The 19,627-nt window shown below is 39.1% G+C and overlaps 1 pseudogene; it reads right to left on the bottom strand.

The window, feature by feature from the left end:
* Nucleotides 1-632: 632 nt before the first annotated feature.
* LOC139703693 (ragulator complex protein LAMTOR1 pseudogene) lies at nt 633-18,363 on the bottom strand (annotated as a pseudogene).
* Between the last annotated feature and the right edge of the window lie 1,264 nt (nt 18,364-19,627).

The raw sequence follows: 19,627 nt of genomic DNA, 5'->3' as shown, positions 1-19,627 counted from the left end.
AACTCCCTATGTTATTTTTTGCAGAAACAACAAGTGAACACGGCAGCTTTTTTCAGTTGTTAATATTGACATCAAGTTAGACAAATAGGCATATAGAGTTCTGAGTGGGTGTGGTATAATAAGCCTTCCCATATATGGCAAATAAAGACATTTGCACACCAATGTTTGTTACGATATTACTCAACAGGACCATGATATGGAGGCAAACCAAATGTCCCTTGAAATGAGTAGATGGGGCAATTCAGATTATAGAAACTATAGAATATTTTAAAGTCAAAAAAGTAAGAAATTTTCTAAAATCTATAATAAGGATAAATCTTAAGTACATTATGTTACCTGAAATAAGTCACTACCAAAAAGACATATACTGCAGAACTGTACTGATATAAAATATTTAACCTAACAAACAAAAAGAAAACCCCTTTCTGAACAGAAATGAGAATAGTGTTTGTGATGAAGACAGAAATGAGGCCTTGTTTATTTTTTTTTAGTATAATTTTACTTTATTATTGCTCCTAGAAAAATTTAATTACATGTTAAAAATTACATACGAAGCTTGCAAATGTGATTTTTATTATATCTCTATTAGACAAACAGCACCGTTCTACAGATCACCCTGCTTTAACAGTGTGTTATTGAAAACCTCATCCTTTTGGAAAGGAGGGAAAGTATTAATGCAGAGGAGGTGACAGCAGTAGATGATGTGCAAAAGGGGGAGGTTAACTAGGACATGCACTTGTCCGTCCATTTGTCTTTTATTTGTATGATTCACAAAAAAAAGAAAAAGAAAAAAAAACCTCCTTGGCAAAATGAGTTTTTTCAGCTCTCTTCATCCCAGGTAAGTAGTATTCTGTAGCTTGCCCATCTCCAGGAAAAACCTGTTCTCAGATTTACTTTAGCTAATATACTGGAAAGGATCTGATAAGACAATTCACACCACATTGCAAATAACTGGTAACTTTATGTTTACCCTTTCAGAGGGAATTTCCATTTTAAAAGGGAACAATCCCTGAACCCAAAGGAATCCCTAATGGTGGGGTTTCAGTCGTCAGTGACAGGTGAGTGAGAAGTAGAATCTGGTTTTATGTGTGTGTTTATATGTATGGCTACACTCTGGATGTGGTTGAGAGTAGGGTCTTTGGATAGAAAGGTGATATGGCTGACCAACAAGCTGAGGAAAGAAGGTAGCAAATCCCCAGCTGGATCAGAAATGGGAAGGGCTCTCAGATACCAACCAGATTCAGTGCTGGCCCTCAAGGGTTTATTAAGTAATAGAATAACACAGTTGATGTCACCAAAGGGTAGGTATGAAGATGGTCTCCGTGGTAACTACTATGGAGTAGCAGAAAGACTCTCAGAGTAGGATTCAGGAGACTTGTTATTGCAGTCCACTGACTCACTGGCTTAACTCTGAGCAAGTCCTTTACCCCTTGGGTCTCATTTTCTTTCTCTGCTGCAAGTCAGAGAAGGGGATAGGCTCGCTGGCCAGCGCTTGGTGGGGCTAGCTGGTAAGAGATGGCAGCAGTGGCAGCTTCTTCCAATGGGTCAGGCTGCTGCTCAGCACAGCCAAGCCTGTGCTGTACTGCCTTGCCAGGTCCATGTACTCATGCTGCTCCATGCCCTGGGAGTCTGCAGCAGACACATCGATGATGTTGCTAGCTGGTTTTGCGAGGATGGAAGAGAGCAGGGCCTGCTCATCTGTGCGAGCAGAAGGCAGGCTGTGGTAGTTGGGCTCAGCTCCATTGAGGGCTTTGGTGGGGGGGCTACTAGGGTCCAATAGCAGCTTCCGCTCCTCTGGGTCCTGGTCCGAATCCTCATTTTCACTGCTGTAGCAGCACCCCATGGCCGGGGTTGGGCAGGGCGCTCAGGCCATGCGGAGGAGGGACCGAGGCCTTGTTTAGATGGGAATTAATTTTTTCTTTTTGAGATGTAAACTTTCTAGAGATATATTACATAATACTTTAAATTACCATTACTGAACAGTAAACTTGAAATGTTGGAGAAAACAAGTTTTGTTTTGTGGTTTTGATCAAAATTAAAATTTTAAACAATACATAAGATAAACAAAATTGCAAAATTTTTGAAAGCTATGGTCTTTATCCTATAAATAAGAACAAACTCATCAATATAAATTATGGGAATGCATGTAATCCCAGCTACTAGCAATTCTGAGTCAGAGAGATTATAAATTCAAAGCCATCCTCAACAACTTACTGAGAACATCTCTCCAAATATAAATAAAAAGGGGCTGGGATGTAGCTCATTACTAGCACACATTTGAATTCAGTCTCCATTACATTTATGTATAGGAAATTTCTATTACTATGCACATAGAAAGGATAAAAAACAAGTTCAGATAAAATATTAAAATCATTTTTTAAAAACAGGTGTAATATTTATACAATTAAGTTAAAGCACATTTAATTGTATTGGCAACAGAAACAATGTTCATGCATATTTCAACTTACATGGAATTTGTGAAGTAATGGAATTTTGCCATCTAATCACAAATAAAACAGTATTAACAGATGTGAATAAAATCTACTCTACAACGTGAAACTACTCTATAAAATGAAAGAAAAAAAGAGAAAATTCAACCAACAAAATTATAAATAACAACGGAAGTATTATTTTTAAAAACCTTTTTGTATAACTACATTTATATCTGTGACTGCAGACCCAAAAAATAGCAGTCACTGTGAGAATCCTGACATTCATTACATGGCAGAAAATTTCACAGAAAATCCATTGTAAGTATTCAGAAAGAGCTCTGATAAGGGAATTTTAATGAATAAATACATAAACAATATCAGAGAGACTGTTTTGTGACATTAACATATTACAATGGTTTGACCTGGAGGTCTCTGGAAATGTGCACAGCTTTCTTAGAGATCCACAAATAAGGAAGACCTGTCAGATCATGCAGACCCTCACAAGCAAAGGGAAGTGTTTTGGTGATTAACTGGAATGAACTGGGACCTCACTGGAAGAAAGCAGGAGACTTTACTGAAACTGAAAGCATAGGGAAGTACGTGTTCTTCTATGACAACAACAGAAAGAAACCTAAGCTTCTGAAAAATCTTTTCTGCTGGGATAACTTCTCAATCAACATTTTGAAGTCTGGCTTCCTCCTTGACTTTTGGGCCTTTCAACTGTGGCCTCTACTCTAAGTACAATTTATCTAGAGCAAAGGATATATATCACAACAAGAAAGGGAGAGATTAAAGATTTAAAAAAATGTAATTAATATTCTATCTATACCCAAAAATGCCCTATCTTTTTTCTTGAAAGCACAAATCTGAAATTCATTCTTGCAGAGAAGTTCCCCCAAAAAAGGAAGGAAATTAAATATTGATAATTAATTAGGAATTCTGAAGGGAAGTCATCCTCACCCAGGAAGACCAAGTTTCTGTAGTTCTCTAACATCACATCTCTATATAAATTTCGCTGAGCAGAATCCAGGCATTCCCACTCCTCTTCAGAGAAATTAATGGCCACATCTCTGAATGCCAACAATTCCTGGAATGAGAATCAGTATATAAATAGCACATTGACCACATGATATTTCAGAGTTTTTAATTAACCAAAGTTGAAATTAGAAATGGCTCTCATGTAGGTGAGAAACTTCTAGTATTTAATAAGATAATTTTAAACACAGTGATACTCTCTATAATCTAATTCTGAGGAAAAAGTGACATAAGTACAAAAAGTGTATACACCCTACTTTTGTGAAATAAAATATAAAATTATGGCATCAAAACAAGAATATACATTTTAATTGTTATTTTACCTATCATAAGATAAATTGTACACATAGGTGAGTTATCATGATTTAGAAGGGTAATTCTAAAATTGTAATTGTACAACCACGAATCAGAGATTTACTAAAATGTACACTCTTGATTCAGTAGTTCTGAGATGAAACCTGGTTGTCTAAATGTACAGCAAGCTCTCTAGTGATTCCAATAACAGTGGTATAAGAGAATTTTTGAATTGCAAGGAGCTAGACCACTAAATGAAACATTCATTGATGAGTCTACATTCAAATATTTTATGGGATTTATGCATGTTATTAAAATAGCAAATAGCAACAATCCTTTTTGATAATTTCAAATGTGTACATATCACTCTAAGAGGTTTTTCATATCTTAATTCATAAAAATGAAAATAATATGATAGCAGTAAGAGTATTCATCTTTTATAATATTTTATAAAGCATCCAATAAATGGTAATGCTTGACTTTTGCCCAAGTTTATTTGAACTGGAATTTAGAAGGAACATTCAAGTCAAAAGAAAGTGTGAATGTTACAAAGAATTTTCAGAGCAGGAAAGTTATTATAAATAAGAACAGTAATGGAAACATGTTAAGAAGACAACAAAATCAAATTGATTAAGTGATATTTATATTTTATATACACAGACATAAAAATGTCAACTTTTACGCATTAAAATAAATTTTCATGTAAATAAAAAGAAATATATTCAATTTTTTAAAAAATATTTGTTTCTTTTAGTTGTACACAATGCCTTTATTTTTATTTATTTATTTTTATGTGGTGCTGAGAATCGAATCCAGGGTCTTGCACATACCAGGCGAGCACTCTACCACTGAGCCACAACCCCATCCCTATATTCAATTTTTTTAACTTACAAATCAATTTGGGATAGCGAATTTTTAAAAAACACACTATTGACCCAATCACAGTGGCACATGTCTGTAATCCCTGAGGCTCAGAAGGTTGAAAGAAGCACATTCAAAGCTAGGCTCCACAATTTAGTGAGGCCCTAAACAACATAGTGAGACTCTGTCTCAAAATTTTTAAAAGGGGGCTGTGGATATTGGTCTGTTTTCAAGTACCCCTGAGTTCCATCCCTGTACCAAAACAAAAAAGACTAAATAACTCTATGGGTCAAAGTGACCCTGAGAAGAATGATCAATGTTATTATAAACAAGATTTTGTTTAAGGAGGTGATAACCTTCCCCAGAAGAAAAAAAAAAAAATACCCCCTAAAAAAGGGAAAAATTGATAGGGATTTAAAGCCTCCTCTGTACAAGTTCTTAAAAGATGGATTCAGTTGATTTTGGCAAATACCTTGCAATACCCCAATCCTGCCTGTTTAACAAAGGAAAAAAACACACTGGTGACTACTAATTTGGGCAAGACCTGAGAGCTACAAATTACACTGTTTCAGATATTCATCCCACAGTACCTAATCCATACACCTTACTAATGGTGATGTCAGGCAACTGCCTGGTTCACAGTGCTAGAATTAAAAGGTGAGTTCTTTTGCAACCCTCTTAAAAAGAATTCCTAATCACTGCTTTTGAGTGACAGGACTTCAATACAAAAGTAACTATTCAGGATTGCCAGACTATCCTACATCAGGAATTTAAAATCTTTTGTGTTTTGTTTAATGGAAGGCTGCCAAAAGAGTTAGCTGTGAGGGTTACAGCTGGATAAAGAAATCCTTTCATGATATAAGGATGATCTGCCTGTAGCCAACCCCAACTACGAACTCTGATTTTCAAATACTATTGCTGCGGGAAAACACCACCCCTCATGAGGTGTCCACTAAAATGACTTATTTTGTAAACAAGTCACCTACCTGGGACTCCTGATTAGCCAATGACTTAAATCTTGATGTCAGATTAAAAGCAAGCTAGCTTGAGCCTTAAAGAACTAGAGACAGATACATGGGTTCCCAGAAATGTCAGTGTTATGATCTAGATATTAGGTGTCCCCCAAAAGCTCACATGTGAGACTATGCAAGGTTTAGATATAAAGTGATTGGGTTATGACAGTCTTACCTATTCAGTGCATTAATCCCTGGTTCACAGTAAATGCAGGCAGGTAGGGTATAGCTGGAGAAGGTAACTCCCTGGGGTTTATATTTTGTCCCTGTTGAGCAAAGCTTTCTGTGCTTCCTGGCACTATATTCCCAACTGCTTTTCCCCACCACAGTCTTCTGCCATGATATTCTGACTCATCCCAGGCCTTGAGGAATGTAGTCATCTACCTATAACTGAAACTGTAAACCCCCCTGAATAAACTTTTCCTCCTCTAAAATTGTTCTTGTTATTCGGAATTTTGGTCTCAGCACTGAAAAAATTGACTAAAACACTCAGCATGCTGCCATATTTGGGTCCCTAGTTTTTGGACTAACAGGTAAACTCCTGCATGAAGCCTTTTAAGGCTTCCTTTTAAGGAACAAATAAAACGTTTCACTTATACACCAGAATGCCAAGCTGTCTTTGAGAAGTTAAAACAAAGGTTCATGACAGCCCCTCCCTAGGCCTGTCTGACTCTATGTGAATGAGAAACAAAACACAGACCATGAAGTTCTCTTACACACACTGAAGGCATATTGCAACCAGTAGCCTATGTGAGACAACGGCTTGACCACACAGTGAAAGGAGGGTACTCTGCCTTTGGGGTATGATTGACACTGGTGATTTACCACAAGAGGTTGAGAAACACACTCTAGAACTATCCATCACTGGGTTTGTTGCTCATCAAGTCCTATCCTACTAAAACAGAAGGATTGGTGTCAGCTGACTCCTAGGATGATAGGGAGATCACAGGTCATCCTATCTGACAATCCAAATGTCAACCTCAACAGAAACCATGCCACCTTAAATCAAAAAAAACCTGTTACCAGTAGATGACATGACTACTCTGAGAACTTGGAGATCTATGGCAAGTGGGATTTGCTTGATTAGCCTATCACTGAGCCAGACGGAAACATCTTCATCTATAGAGGCAGGATCATGGCTGGATACTTGGCAGTCATGGCACAACAGAAATTAAAAACTGAGATTTGGGGGCTGGGGATGTGGCTCAAGCGGTAGGGTGCTCGCATGGCATGCGTGTGGCCCGGGTTCGATCCTCAGCACCATATACAAACAAAGATGTTGTGTCCACCGAAAACTAAAATAAATAAATAAATATTTTTTTTAAAAAAACTGAGATTTTGCTGTGAACAACATCAACCCAGAAAGCCAAGCTAATTTTTCTCACAAGAGCTCTGACTGACCAAAGGAAAGAAGGTAAGCATTTATACTGACTCAAAATATGCCTTCAAGATAGTACATACTCATGAAGTTATCTGGAAAGAAAGAGGACTCCTTGCAGCTAAGAACAAGGACATTAAGGTACCCTTGAAAATATTGCCAATAATATAGGCTACGTTCACACCATAGCAGGTGGCAATCATGCAATGTCCTGGCTGTCAGACAATTGATACCTATGTGGCCAGGAGAAAACAGGCTGCTGATGGGACAACCAAAAGGACCAGAAAAGACAAACTGTTTATCAGGGACCTAATACCTCAGCTTGAATCAAACCCATTCCAAATCTTTTTATACCAAAGAGAACAAGAAAAGGAGCGAAGAATGGAGCTTATTATCCAAAGATAACACTAGTATAAAACTGATAAGTACAGATAGAAATCCTATGGGTTCATCCTTCCTCCTGAAGCATTCCCCTGTTCTTGATAAAAAATTCAAGAAGAGTGCTCATTAGAGGAAGGGTTCCTTGGTCAATTTCATCAAGCCCCCACTTGTGAGGGCCATGCCTCCAATGGATTTTTCAGTAAGCGATCAGAACTGCATCTTTTGCACTCAAAACAATTCAAGGACTAATATACAGTGTACCATTAAAAAAAAAAAAAAAAAACAACTCAATTTGTAAAAATATAGCCTTTTGATGATTGGTAAGTACATTTTACCCAAATGCCCTTTCATAGAAACCTGTAAATATTTGCTTGTACTTGTAGACACCTTCTCTGTGAGAGTCAGGCTTATTCTACCAGAAAAGACTTCAGAAATAACTAGTGTCCTCTTAAAGGAGCTGATCTCAAGATACTGGATCCTCTTAATGCAAAGTAACATAGACTGTATTTCATTGCAGAAGTGACCCCATGAGTGTGCAAAACACCGAATGGCTAATGGCAGTGATATGTATTCTGGAGACCCCAGTCTTTAAAAACATATATATATATATATATATATATATATATATATATATATATATATATATATATATATATAATCTCAACCATACCTAAAGTATGCCAAGAAACCCACCTGCTTTGGGATGTTTTTGTCATATGCTCTCCTCAAAAGGGTATCTACAGAACAAGAATTAAATTGAGTCCACAAAAAAAAAAAAAAAAAAAAAATAGTATATTAAAGACCCTTCCTTATACCATGGTGGGACAGAGAAAAACTTGGCAAGAGCTAAATAAAAAATAAAAAAAAAACAGGTTAATACAATGTGAACAAAAATCAGTCAAACATTAACTGTTCTACAAGAGTCTGCTTCTTCCAGGTCACTACCAGGGCTGGAATTTCCTCTCCATCCCTTCTAGAAAAAATCCAAAAGAAAAAGTTACAACAGGGAAAACACTTACATTCTAGGGACTCCTTCATCACCCAGTTTAAGCCTAAAAGAGCTTAGAAATGTAGACACCCATTTGTCCATAAAAATCGACAGTGGGGGACATATAACAGGGGTTGTCCACTCCATGATTTGAACATAACCCTTGTTCTGCTACTGTGTCTTATTTTAAAACTGATGTCTTTTTTCCTTTCTTCCCCATCTCCCTAACCACAGGAAGAACAAGATTCACCTTCCTGCCCTTGGCTAATTATTTCTCCTTCAGCTCCTGCACCATGGGAATGAAGAAATCAAGACTTCAAGGATGAAGGAAAAGGGGTGGGGAATAGAGAAAGGAAAGAGAGTGAAATGAATCAAAGTAATTTCTTATGTGCTTATATGAATACACCATAGTGAATCCTGCCATCATGTACATTCATAAGAATGGAGTCCTAACTTAAATAGGACAGATTCCATGCTTGTACAATTATATCAAAATGAGCTTTACTGTCATATGTAAATACATTTTTTTTAAAAACTTAAAAATTAAAAGTTCAGGGCTGACAGCACAATATCTAAGAAATGGCTGTTCCTCAAGGATACAAATAAAATACAATTCCTGTACACCTACAGTGTACTCTTAGAATCACTTAATGAAAGACCCATTGTTCCCCAGGACAATTAGAATCACTGCCTCTAGAAACAAAGGGATCCCCTGTTTGTTTTGCTAGCAAAGCAATAAAACTTCTTTTTCCATTTTCTCAAAACCTTGTCCTCATTATTGGATCAGCTTTGGGGACAAGGACAGAAAGCAAGTCATTCTGTGCCTAACCTTTGTGATGCTTACTTTTCCAGTAATTCAATTCATCTTTAAAATAAAGTTGCTTGTTACCCAAATCTGATATTGGAACATTTGACAGTATAGAAATAGCCCCACAACACCAAAAATTATACCCCCAAAAGGTCATCAAGTTCCCCATTCCATCATACACATCTACATTTGGATCCCCAGTCTCGTGGTGCTCTGTGCGTCTCTCAGTGTAAAAGACCCCTTCCATGCTTGGTGGGAGCAGAATGTGACAGCAGCAGGGGAGCCTCCCAGAGAGAACTGGGCCTTCAACAATATCATTTTTATAGGTTCAAAGTTTGCCCTTAGTTTATATCTTTTGGGGGTAAAATCCATCTGTATCTTGCCTCTTAGAAAACATTTTCATATCTTTAAAATAGTACTGACAAAATACATAGTTTATGAAAAATGAGGATGAAATTGGTGAACATCTATTTTTTAAACTGACAAACCCAGAGAAGGGCACTGCTGACTGGAACACAAACATGACTGACTCAAGGGTCAAGTCAGGTTATCCGACCAAATGGGAAATTCTCCCATAAACATACCAAATGGGAAATTCTCCCATAAACATCCAGCTCATGTAAGGACTGGATGACCTTCTTCACGATGTGGCATTGTCCTGTGCCCTTGTATCTGCATGAAGTGAGTTTTGCCTTGGAAACATCCATAAGAATTCACTGGGATAATCTTCTGAGTTCTCTAGAATAGTTTAATCTCCTTTCACAACTCTGAGGACCCAGAGAAAAGGATCACCTTTGACTTTCTCTTCAATACTAGACCAAAAATGTGTCTGCAAGGATTAGAAACTAGAGTTGGGGGAAGATAATCCTAATGTCCAATCCATGATCTACTTTGATGAAACCTCTGCCAAAACATTCCTATGCTCCCCAGATTACTCAGTTGCTAGTACAAGAGGCTCCATTCCAGAAACTCAAGCTGCTCTGTAGGAGGAGCTGACTGAACAGGGGCTGATATCCTCTAGGAACACTAAGAGACACGGCAACTATGGGAACCTGTGTCAGTCTCCTGCAGATCTTAAATGGAGAACCAGGAAAAGATATAGCAGTGACCGAGGACATATCATCCTATCATGTTTCCTAAGGGGAGACTCAAAAAGACATTCCAATATGGCATCTATGCCTCAGAAAGATAAATGGAGAAGAGATAAAAAGATATTTTACATCTGAGTGTCAGGTGATTATTCCCTGAATTCCTGTTATGTGGATAATCATAAACAAAAAAAAAAAAAAAAAAAAATTAAATGCCATGAATAACTTAGTGAAAATGAATTAAAATACTTTGCCATTTGAAATGTAGCATGGGTACACATTTAATTATGTAGTGAACTGGAAGGAGGAATACAGTATTTAGAAAGACCATGCTTTCCACAGACTTGGAAAACAGTACAAAATAGGCAACCTCTGGGTAGGAATGAGTGACAAGGATTGCTACAGACCACAGATGCTCCCAACAGAAATCTTCTACATAAGTCAGGATTCTCCCATGATGACCATCCCTGTGTTCATGACCCATTCTGAGTCAGTGTAAGGTATAGGCAAGGAGCTGCACAAAGAGGGCTCCAGATCTCTCCAAGGTATCCAATCAGGCACAGGGTGAAGCAATCATGTGAGCCAGAAAGAACAGATATCAAGCTATACCTGTGCTGGAATGGAATTCACAGATTTAATATCTAACCTCAGGCCTAGGTCCCCCCAGTCAGTCTGGCTGCTTCAAAACAACCCTGAGACCCTGTTACACCACACCTAACCCTGGAGACTTACCATTTCCTGACTCCTGCTGTGTCCAGGCAACCTCTCTACAAATGCTCCAGCACAAGAAAAGTCAGAGTGACAGGGGCTGTGACACCCAGACATCAGGGAATCTGAAGATGGATTCAGAGCTTTGCTTGAGCCAGAGACAAAAATCTTTCAGATTAGAAAGTCTTATCTGCCTTTTATCCTTTTACCCCTCTTATCCACCTGTGCCTCTGATTGGATAATTCTCATCCCATCATCCCTGACTGGACAAAGCTCCAGGCTCAGATTCCTCTGGCCCTGAGTGACAGGTAAAGAAATTCAAAGCCTGGTAACAGAACACAAGATTGACAGGTTCCTGGCTACAACCCTTTTCAGAGAGAGCTTCCTACCTTGAGGAATAGCTGACCTTGCAAAGAAGACATTTGAATTTCACCTGGAATGTACAGTTGTATCAATTTATCAATATCAATAATGTGCATTCACGAATGTAAATAATACTGTGAGAATTACTTTAAATTTTCAGGTTTTATAACTTTCATGTTCTGGTTGTGCATGAGTGCGTGTGTGTGTGCACGCACATGTGTGCATGTTTGAATACAGGGGCACTTTGTCACTAAGCTTTATCCCCAGTCCTTATTAAGATTCATTTTGAGACAGAGTCTAAGTTGCTGAGACTGACCTCAAAATTGTGATCCTTCTGCCTCAGGAACCAAAGTGACTGGGATTATAGGTAAGAACCACCACTACCAGCACATCTGCTTATAATTTGAAAAGGCAGCTTGATCTTTGCAAGACAGACAACCCACTACAGCATCTTTACCCATAAAAATTAAATACGAGCCACATGTGTAACTTTGAAATTTTAGTGGTCACATAATAAATGAAAAGGAACAAGTGAAGTTAACTATAATAATTTATTTAACACAGTGTATCTGAAACCTTTCCAAGAATTGTTAATTATACATATTTTTGACACTAAACCTTTACAACTCCCTCTGTTTCAAGTTTCTAGCACTTCTCGATACAGACCACCCACATTCTAGGTGTGTGACATCATCAGGTGGCAAGTTGCAAGTGCTCCAGATTTCAGGGAAGTGAATGACCTGAAACCCCTTTTCCATCAGAGGTGAGGAAACATGACTTTCCTCCCAAGAACTACCCTTTGGCCCAAGTGGAGAAGAGATAGTGCCCTGAGAGAATTAAGTCCTCAAAGGTAAAACACTGCTCCCCAACTGCTGTTTGGCAGAGGCACATTCCCCTTTTCAGATATCAGTGAATAATGCATGATGTGGTCCTTGAAGGAATGAATCCCATATGGAGTTCAGGTCTGTCTTCACCTTGAACACCAGAATTTAGAGGGGAAGGGAGCAGACTAAAGACACACTTATTTTACATTTTAGCTTTAGCTCTATTCTTATGGTTGTCTATTTCATCTTTAGTATGCAGTACTGTGTGAATTTAGGCACTGTTAACATCTTCATGTCTACATGCATTTCTATGTCACTCAAAATGATCTAACAAGATAGTAAATATTAACTCAGAGGAACAGGAAGGTACCTATCACATGTCTACTGCTTGTCAGTTTACTTGAAATCAGCATGTCATTATTCCTGGCATCCTGCTTGCAGTGGGTGTGTGTACTGGATAGATATCAAGCATAACAGCCACCTCCAAGTTTAATAGCTTATGATTAAAATTGTTAAATCATGATTAAGAAAGACCATTTAGGCTGGGTTTATCTAGGCTATTCTTCTAGTCTCAGCTGGGCTCCATCAGGAATATGTTCTATTCTTTGACTTTGTATCTCTGCTTTTGGGAGAGAGTTGGCTGAACCCTGGGACACTTTTTTCCTCCTTTGCTGGCATCTTATCCTTCATAAGTCTTCATGGAGTAGGTGGGGTTTGGAAAGGAAAAGCAGAAGCTTTCAAGATATTTTGGCCTAGGCCTAAAACTGGTACATTGTCCTATTCACTGCATTCTACTGGCAAAGTTAGACACAAAGCTTGGAAAGGAAATTCTGAATGTAAATGGGAACAATTGTTTAAAAAAAAAAAAACAATGCCAAGGGCATAGAAACTGACTGCATGAAGAAATGGAGCTGTTTTTTGCTATCTTTCATTCTGCTTTTTCTTTCAGATGAAGTTTATATATGATTTTTCCAAATTAAGAAAACTTTCCATACACCGTGTATGCTAACAGGCTTGTCTGAGGTGAAACTCAGAATTACTAGTGCCTAACTCCAAAACTCAAATACCTTTTGCTCAACCACCCTAATCATGCAGATTCTCTAGCATATCAAGGAAGTGAAGAGAAACTTCTCCAATAAATGCAGGAGTTCTTTCCCCTGAGTACTTATTATTAGAAACAAAAGTTTTGGAAAACCTGGAATAATATGAATAAATAGCTTAGAGCTATGTTTGAGAAATAAAATCTCAATGATATTTTTATTTCTTTAAATGAGTTAAATTTGAAAATGTATTTGCTGCACTCCATAAATTTGCAATGTTTTCCTTCCTTTTTGGTATTTGTAGGCCATTTATCATTCTTTAACCTAGACTCAATGAAACAACCTGGCAATGTGGAAGCAAGTGCCCAAGACCTGAGTAGTTTGGAAGTCATCCTTTGATTTTAACAGGGTAAAGTATCCTTGTAACCAAGCCTTTAATGCACTGTCCTTTGGGAAAGACTATTTAAACATAGCACCTGCATTGCCTAATTTCTATTCTTTGCACAAAGTCATTTTTGAGAGCCATGTTTTTTCTCATTGAAGTCAGTTCATATTTACTGAGATTACACTATGTACAAGACACTGGGGTTGGTACTTATGGGAAAAGGATTTTACTGAGAATCGATTCCCTTTTAATCCAAAGAAAGGTCAAGCTGGCTATAGTGGCACATGCTGTAATCCCAGAAACTCAGGAGACTGCAAATCAGACATTAGTGTCAGCAATTTGGAGAAAACCTCTTTCACAATTCTTTTGTGGTCGAAACTAGGGCAAGGTTTTTTCTTTTGACAAAACAGCATAGAGCCACTTTCAAAGCAAATACCTCCAGTATGGGAGGCTCCAGAACCCCTCTATATCCATTAAAGACCCCCCATTTTTGCACATTTGGATCCCTCTCACTATCCCACTCTTTCATTATCATGCAAAATTGCCCTGTGGACCCAGATCTCCTAGATCTCTCGGTCTCCCTAGTGAGTTCCTGCTGAGAGCCATTGCCAAGTAGGAATGACACATGGGAATTTCTTTGTCAGCCTACCCCATGTTGCTTAGAGAAAGGACTCTCCATTGTGGAAATGGGCTTGCCTTTGGACCCAGGTCATTTGCAGTGACACTGCATGTATGTTTGAGTAAGGTGACCCTGCTCAAGGACCAGGGTGGATCCGGGTTTAGGGAGGATCCTGCTGGGATTAGGGAGTATCCTGCTCCTTGGGTTTAGGGCGGTTCCAGGTTTAAGGTGTACCCTGCTGGGAATAGGGCGTATCCTGCTGCCTCAGGCGCACCCGTTGAGTTCTCGCGGGATTCAGAGAGTATTTGGGATTCAGAGAGTATTTGGGATTCAGAGAGTATTTGGGATTCAGAGCCCGGTGGAGTACGTGGATTTTGCCCAGAACTCGTGTGTGTAAAGTGCCAGTGACATGATTCTATATTTAGAAGATCCAAAAATTCCACCAGAAAACTCCTAGAACTCAGCAAAGTAGCCAGACATAAAATCAATACCCATAAAACAAATGCATTTTCCTACATAAGTGATGAATCTACACTGCAAGAAAAATTAGAAAAACCACCCCATTCACAATATCCTCAAAAAAATAAAATAAAATACTTGGGAATCAGTCTAACAAAAGAGGTGAAAGACCTCTACAATGAAAACTACAGAACACTAAAATAAATCAAAGAAGAACTCAGAAGATGGAAAAATCTTTCATGCCTTTGGTAAGCAGAATTAAAATAGTCAAAATGGCCATACTACCTTCAACAGATGAATGAATAAAGAAAATGTGGTACATATACACAATGGAATATTACTCAGCCTTAAAGAAGAATGAAATTATGGCATATGCAGATAAATGGATGGAACTAGAGAATACCATACTAAGTGAAATAAGCCAATCCCAAAAAACCAAAAGCCCAATGGTTTCTCTGATAAGCGGATGGTGATCTATAGTAGGGTAGAGGGATAGGGCATAATGCAGAAACTGTGGTTTGTGTAGAGGGGAGTGAGGGGAAGGGTAGAGTTGTGGGGATGGGAAGGTTAGTAAACAGGACAGACATTATTACCCTATATACTTGTATGATTACACTACTGGAGTGACTCTGAACCATGTACAGCCAGAGGAATGAGAAGTTGTGCTCCATTTATGTACTATATGTTAAAATACATTCTATTATAAAATAAATTAATTTTTTAAAATTCCAGGAAAAAAATAAAACCTTCAAGGAAGAGAAGAATTTTACTTTATTCTATTCTATTCTATTTAATTTTATTTAGTAAAAGGAAAAGGAAGATTTATTGCTTTGCTAGCAAAGGAGAAACACAGGGGACTCCTCTTCCAGAGGCTGTGACTCTCCCCATCAGCAGGAACATTGGGCTTTTAAAAAGGTGATTCAAAGGCTACATTCCACATGTTTTCTGTTGGAGTTTGGATAACTTCATTCCTATGATGGGTGTGTACTCAAGAACAGATAAATCTGCCTAAAATGGGGAAGAAAGGTAATCTTTGTTTCCCCTGACATTAGGGAAGGGGAGAGATCAGGGAGGAGCATGGAGAGAGAAAAGGGAAAAACATGTCCATTTTAAAAATAATTTGCAAAGGCAGAGCAGTAAGGGCTATATTCACAGCCTAAAGTGGACCACTGTTGCATTTCCCCACTGTCAATTTCTCATTCCATTTCTGTGGAAAAATGGGTGATGACATCTCCAAACTGGAAGCAGATATTTTAGGGAATATGTCATTCACCAATTTATTTACCAGATGACTCTGAGAAAATATATTCATTTTTCTGAAGTCATAGGGAAGAGAGGTTTTCCCTATTTATTTTTCCTCATAGAATTTATTTACCAAATGACTCTGAGAAAATATATTCATTTTTCTGAAGTCATAGGGAAGAGAGGTTTTCCCTATTTATTTTTCCTCTTAGAATTTCCCTAGAATTCCATTTGAAATAGCCTCCAAAAATAGAACAGACAAGAAACCTACAATACACACTCAGGAGAAGAAAAACAGGCAAAGGCAAATAACCTTTTTATTTATTTATTTTTTTTTTGGGGGGGGGGGTTATAGGGGCACTCAACCACTGAACCATATACCCAGTCCTATTTTTTATTTTATTTATAGAGAGGGTCTCAGTGAGTTGCTTAGCACCTTGATTTTTGCTGAGGCTGGCTTTGAACTCATGATCCTCCTGTTTCAGCCTCCTGAACTGCTGGGATTACAGGTATGCACCACCATGCCCAGCTTCAAATAACATTTTTAATGATTAAAAGCAAAATAATTTTCTCCCTGGAATCCAACTCTATCCTGCCTCATTGGATGGTTTTTCTTATCTTTGAAGTCAGAAAACACAAAAGAAATGCAGGGTAAAGACTTAAACTGCCAATTCATATATGAGCTATCTCTGTTCAATAAAAAAATCAACATCTTCAGACATTAGAGAAATGTAAAATAAAACCCCACAGTAGACAAAACTAAATAGTATAGATGAAGATGTGAAGCACATGAATTCCCATAAACTGAAGGAGTTTAAGTTGTTATTATCTATTTGTGGAAACTGTTTTGTTATTGAAGATACCTGATACTCCACCACCACAAACAGATTCTTAGGGAAATCACATATGCCCACGACAACATGAAGGAACACAGCTGTATTCATCCAAACATGGGAAACCCAGGTAGATGGTTCAGGAGAATGTACATTTTGGAAGAGATAAACAAGGAACTGTGGGGAAAATGGTTACTAGGGGCCAGCCACATTCTTGCTCATATCATATCCAGTTTTAAAATAGTACAAAGCACCACATTTAAGTTTTAAATAGGTGTCACCTGCATGTGGTACCTTCACATGTATACATGTTGACAAATAAAATATGTAGAAATGATGAAAAAATAAACAAAAGCACATAAAAGAACCAATTACCCATCCCATGTGTAGATATAATAAAAATCATTACAAAGTTGACCATTTTCTCCAAAATTAATCTACAATATTTTCCCATCAAAGTTCCTATATCATAGTGAATTTCACTTTATGTGTATTTATAAAGCAGAAATTTTAAAATCTACAAATAAATAGAAGAATAACCAGGAGAGGGCGAATGCGGAAGGCAGGAGGAGAGGGAAAAGGTAATTACTAGGAACTGAAATGGAGCAAATTATATTCCATGCCTGTTGAATTATGTCAAAATAAACCCCAGTAGTAAGTATAACTGTAATGCACTGATTTTTAAAAAATCAGCATGTTTTACTTTTAATAAAAGAAAGCAAAGCACAAAGTTCTAAAACACATCCACAGTTAAATATGTGTTGTTAGCCAAGAAACTTTTGAATTACAAGGGCAAAACAAGTAGCTAACATTACCTGACACATGTATATTAGACATTATGTGAAAAAAAAAAAAAAAAAAAAAAGCAAGGAATCACAATATAAACAAGTCCATACAGGAATCCAAGTGTATGTAAGAATTACATTCTTCATTACAATAGAAAAATCTCTATAAATGGAAGCATAACAAGGCCAACCTCAGCTACTTAGCTAGTCCCTGTCTCAAATAAATAAAGATAAAGTACCAGGACGTAGCTCAGTGGTAAAGCACCCCTGCGATCAGCCTCCAGGACCAAAAAGAACCAGGAGAGGAAGCTGCTAGCCCAGGGGAAAGCCAGGTCCCTAGACCGCAGCTCTCCCGCAGGGAAATCCAACGTGCAGGGCAACCCGGACGCCGTCCAATCACCGCGCCGTCAGGGAAGAGGCCGGCGCCCGCGCTCACGCCAGAACCGACCCGGGCCAGAGGCGGGACGCCTTGCGGCACAGAGCCGGCTGCGCGGCGGCCCCGCCCGGCTGGCCGGTGGGACTCACGGACACTGCCCTAGAGCGGGGCGCAGGCCCGCAGGCCCGCAGACCCCAGCGGCTGCCGGCTGCCTGCTGCCGGCGTCCAGGCAGCCAGCTCCGCTCCTGCCGCAGCGACCCCGCGGCACCCAGGGTCTCCCTCCCCAGCCCCTCCGCAGGCTCCAGACGCCCCCGCACACTCACCATTTCCCGGCACTCTCGAGCCTGGCCGGCTCCCAGGGACCGTCAGCACCTGCAGGCAGAGAGGCGCGGGCCTCCCGAGCGCCCACGGGAGCCTCGAGCCGGAGGGCAGGAATGGCGGAGTCCGGGAAAAGCGCCTCGGCTGGATTGCGGAGCCCGCCCCCTCCTCGCCGGCCGTGAGCACGATTGGACAGCGCTCACTACACTACGCGCTCCTTATTGGACACGGCTGCAGACCTCGCCCCCAGAGTGTGAGCCCAGTGAGCCTGCCTTCTGAGTGACAGAAAAGGACAACCAATCCAGGCATGCATGAGGCCAGAATGACAGACTGCAGCTTTCTTTTTTTTTTTTTTTTTCCTTTGAGATCTGGAAAGCACACTCCAGAGCTCCAGGCTGCAGTGATTTTTAAGGGAAATTTTCCTCCCAGAAGCAGGGTCAAGCCCAACCATCATAACATATGCACTTGCATATGAGGTCATCTCAACTTATGGATTGTATATGTTGCCATATTATTCATGAGTGAAAAGAATGTAATGACAGTTACTGTAAAATGTCATTTAACTTTTCTGCTCTCTGCTCTTGTGAGGAGACAGATTGAACTTTGAACTGGGAAGCAAACCGCTAAAGCAACAATATCCCATGAAAACCATATGCAAAGCACAGGTTTTTTCTAGTATTTATATCATAAAAGAAAAGAAACAGTTGAAATTGATTTTAATAACATAACCCAATATATCCAGAATATTACCTTTATGTGACTAAAGAAATACTACTAGTGAAGTATATGTTATTTGGAACAACACCCTCAAATCTCTCTCCAGCATATCTCAGTTCACAGCAGCCACGTTCCTGATTTGAGAGCCATGGGTGCCCTCCCTCCATTAGGGAGGTAAGGGGCCTAGGTCTAACCCTTTATATGCTAGCATTGAGGGATACAGTTGCTTACTAGTATTTCTTCTCAGGTCTAAAGAGCAGGAGATACAATGCCCTGAGTGAGAGCAAGGAGCTCCAACCAGGAAGTGTCCACTTGATGCTGGTCAGAGGTTCTTTACCATTGCAAAAATCAGACAGCAAACAGAGGAAAATGGGGTCCCAGGAGGTGAAGGACACATACCCTGCAATCTGTCCACAGCCTTGAATCCATAGTTTAAATACTGTAAATGCAAACTTCTAGTTTGGCAATTTGGCCTTAGACGTAATGGCCAGGCTGTGATATCTGTTTCCTCCTGTGGTCAGAGGCCCATGCTGATAAGCAGCTAGGCTGGTAATCCTGATGAGCTACATCTCATTCCAAAGCCAAAAATCCTTCACCAGACCACAAGGTTTATGCAATATTTCTTATTCTCTTCAGACTTGAAAAAGTGACAATTATTCAAATAACTGAATTTTTGAGAG

The sequence above is a fragment of the Marmota flaviventris genome (assembly GCF_047511675.1).
Source record: "Marmota flaviventris isolate mMarFla1 chromosome 16 unlocalized genomic scaffold, mMarFla1.hap1 SUPER_16_unloc_2, whole genome shotgun sequence".
Lineage (NCBI taxonomy): Eukaryota > Metazoa > Chordata > Mammalia > Rodentia > Sciuridae > Marmota > Marmota flaviventris.
This window is presented reverse-complemented; position numbering and strand designations above follow the sequence as displayed.